A 4175-nucleotide genomic window follows, 5' to 3' on the forward strand; every position below is an offset into this window, starting at 1 on the left:
ATACCCTCTCATGGTTTTGCCTTTAAAGTTGTTTGCATCTGGAATAAGTAAAAATGCAAAGTGTTTTGAAAATTAAAAACAATTTATTTTTTTCCTGTTTAATGAGCCCACACACTGGAAACCAGAAAATCAGTAAAAATGAATGCTAGGCTCTAGGGTTTTCCTGCTCCTCTTTTTCTTGTTTGTTTCTTCTCTACTCCAAAGATGACAGTGGCTCTTGTTACAAATCAAGGAGGAACATAGGATGATTGGATGATTTGAGATCGCCACTGAGCATGGCAGGAAGATTGGATTGGTTGACCAGGTCACTGGAGCAGGACTTGGATTCTTCTGGCCATATTTGAATCCCCAATTTCCTTTGCAACACTCACTCATTCATTCATTCATTCATTATGTATTCACTCAATAAATATTTATTGAATGCCCATGTTTGAATAAGGCATTGTATATATGGTATATATACATTCTGTGGCATCAAACCCGAAAAGTATTTCTGGCTTCACCACTATGATAAATCCATTCTATCAACTCTTAAAAAGACACTGAAGTCCAAAGATTGTTCTAAGAACAACTTCTATAGTTGAGGCCCACGGTTGCCCGTAATGATGTAGTAAGCATTCATGACCTGCAGATGGAGACTGGGCATATTATAAATTGCAATTATAATTGTAATGTACAAATTCTCAGTTGTCCATATGCTGAATTTTTGGGTTAGATCTATACAAACATTTTTTAAAAATCTGAGGTGTGTGTGTTTCAGTTAATTTATATAAGGTTATTTCACTCAATGAAACTCATTCTTCAGGACAGATGTTACATAAGAATATAAATGCTGATTTAGGTGGATCTCTTGGAGACCTGAATACTTTGTACACACAACTGGAGAGAAAGAAAGGTGAGTTCAAGCCAAAAGACAAATCTTGTGGAAGTGAAGGGACAGAAATCAAGGAGAATTGCAAATGAACAAAGACAAGACTTATAAATTGATTTCTTTTTTGGTCCTTAAAACATCAATATATTGTCATTCCCATTTCCTCTCTCTCCCCTAGATTAAAATTTGGTCTTAGAAAATGGAATAAGGAATATAATTTTGGTATGGCTTTCTATAATGAGTTAAAAAAAGGAAAGTCTTATATAAATTAAACTGTTGAGCTACCTTGAAAAAGCACAGCAGGGAGAAGTTTTGAAATTTCCACTCCACTTATCATCTAAATTTCCTTAACATAATACATGGGTAAGAATATAAGTGAATGAAAATTATGAAGAATATTGAGAAATTTGAATGAGTGCCTTTACAAAATTGACATGTAAAATAATATACTCTTAAAATGTCACCTACTCTCTCCTACTCAACATAGGAATTCAATTTACAACATGATGGGATGGAAATCCAGTGGACTGGGTGGGGGAGGCCCATATTTTGATTGCAGCTTTTAGATTTACTATTTATGAGACCTTGAACATGTCAGGCTCTTTGATCCTCTGTTGCCTTATCTACTGCACAAAAAGTCCTCAGGAGAATCAAGATTATGTACATGAAAGCATTTGAATATTATTAAGCACTATAAATGTGTGAGATATTTTATTATTGTATTATATTTTATATTATATTGTATTGTTAATGCAATTGGTCCTTCAAACCCACAGCTTAAAAATATCAAGAGAACAAAGGATTTTTGTTGAAACAATTTTTAGTAAAATCAATGAGACAATTAAAAATCCACCTTTCTAACATTTTTATTATGTGTGCCATTTGTTTATATTTCTATAGGTAAGAGGAAAATTATGTGTAACAAGTAATCAAATAAATCTTAAAGTTCAATAGAGATTGTATGGGACAAGGAGAAACTATGAATTAGCTTAACCCGATTTATCAAGTTAATCAGACTTAATTATAATTATACCATATTTCCTAAGATGCATAATGTATCACTTTTCAAATATGCATTTCCTGATGATCAAAACATTTTATTTTTTTATATACAAACATACCTTGGAGATATTGTGGGTTTGGTCCCAGACCACTACAAAAAAGTCGATATCTCAAAAAATAAAGTCACATGAATTTTTTGGTTTTTCAGTGCATATAAAACTTACGTTTACACTCTACTGAGTTCTATTACCTGTGCAATAGCATTATGTCTAAAAATATGTATGAACCTTAATTAAAAATATTTTATTGCTAAAAAATGCTAACTAATAATCATCTGAGGCTTAACTAAATTGTAATCTTTTTGCTGGAGAAGGCTGTGCCTCTATGTTGATGGCTGCAGACTGACCGGGGTGGTGGTTGCTGAAGGGTGGGGTGCCTGTTGCAATTTTAAAAAATAAGACAACAGTGAAGTTTCCTGCATTGATTGATCCTTCCTTTGACAACAGATTTCTCTCTAGCATGCAATAGTGTTAGATAGCATTTTACCTACAGTAGAACTTCTTTCAAAATTGGAGTCAATTCTCTCAAACTCTGCTGCTGCTTTATCAACTGAGCTTATGTAATACTTTAAATCCTTTATTGTTATTTCTACAATGTTCACAACATCTTCACCAAGAGTAGATTTCATCCCAAGGAACCACTTTATTTGTTCATCTTTTTTTTTTCTTTTTTTCGTGGTGGCGGGAGTCTTCTGGTAAGGACCGGAAAACCTGCTAGACAAATTCTAAAAGAGCTGTAATGCTACTTGCTCATCTATAGGAAGCAACTCCTCATCTGTTCAAGTTTGATCATGACATCACAGCAACCCAATCACATCTTCGGGCTCCACTTCTAAATCTAGTTCTCTTGCTATTTACACTACATCTGCAGTTACTTCCTCCACTTAAGTCTTAAACCCATCAAAGTCATCCATGAGGGTTGGAATCAACATCTTCCAAACTCCTGTTAATGTTGGTATTTTGACCTCTTCCATGAATCAGGAATGTTCTTAATGGCATCTAGAATAAAGAATCCTTTCCAGGAGATTTTCAATTTACTTTACTCAGATCTATCAGAGGAATCACTGTCCGTGGCAGCTGTAGCCTTACAAAATGTATTTCTTAAATAATAAGACTTGAAAGTTGAAATCACTCCTTGGTATGGGCTGCAGAATGGATGTTGAATTAGCAGGCATGAAAACAACATTCATCTCCTTATACATCTTCACCAGAGCTCTTCGGTGATCAGGAACATTGTCAATGAGCATTCACATTCTGAAAGGAATTTTTTCTTTTCCTGAGAGTAAGTCTCAACAGTGGGCTTAAAATATTCAGTAAACCATGCTGTAAACAGATGTGCTGTCATCCAGACTTTGTTGTTCCATCTACAGAGCACAGGCAGAGTAGATTTAGCAGCAATCTGAAGGGCTCCAGGATTTTCAGAATGGTAAATGAGCACTGGGTACCACTCAAAGTCACCAGCTGCGGTAGCCCCTAACAGGAGAGTCAGCCTGTCCTTGAAAGTTTTGAAGCCAGGCATTGACTTCTCTCTAGCTATGAAAAGTCCCAGATGGCATCTCCTTCCAATAGAAGGCTGTTTTGTCTACATGTAAAATTTATTGTTTAGTGTATCTGCCTTCATCAATGATCTTAACTAGTTATTCTAACAAGTTATCTTCTGAATAACTTGCTGCAGCTTCTACACCAACACTTGCTGCTTCACCTTGCACTTTTATGTTAAGGAAATGGCTTCTTTTCTTAAACCTCCAGAACCAACCTCTGCTAGCTTCAAACTTTTCTTCTGCAGCTTCCTCCTCTCTCTCAGCCTTTACAAAATTCAGGAGTTAGGGGCTTGCTCTGGATTAGGCTTTGGTTTAAGGGAATGTTACAGCTGGTTTGATCTTGTATCCAGACCATGCACACTTTTTCCACATCAGCAACAAGGCTGTTTTGCTTTCATATCATTTGTGTGTTTGCTGGAGTAACACTTTTAATTCCCTTCAAAAACTTTTCCTTTGCATTCGCAACTTGGCTAACTTTTGGCCTATCTCCACTTTTGAAATACCTTTCTCATTAAGCTTAATCATTTCTAGCTTTTGACTTAAAGTGACAGACATGTGATTCTTCCTTTCACTTGAACATTTAGAGGCCATTCTAGGGCTGTTAATTGGCCTAATTCCAATATTGTTGTGTCTCAGGGAAGAGGGAGGGTGAGAGGTGCTTATGGCCCCCAGGGGACATAATTAGGATTTATGTTATTAAAA

The 4175-nt window shown here is 35.6% G+C and overlaps 1 non-coding gene across 1 annotated transcript; it reads right to left on the reverse strand.

The window, feature by feature from the left end:
• Positions 1-2615: 2615 nt before the first annotated feature.
• Positions 2616-2677, reverse strand: LOC123644229. The gene has a single exon (XR_006737048.1). It is a non-coding gene; the product is annotated as a U7 small nuclear RNA (small nuclear RNA).
• Between the last annotated feature and the right edge of the window lie 1498 nt (positions 2678-4175).

Source organism: Lemur catta, chromosome 8, assembly GCF_020740605.2.
Source record: "Lemur catta isolate mLemCat1 chromosome 8, mLemCat1.pri, whole genome shotgun sequence".
NCBI classification, from domain to species: domain Eukaryota; kingdom Metazoa; phylum Chordata; class Mammalia; order Primates; family Lemuridae; genus Lemur; species Lemur catta.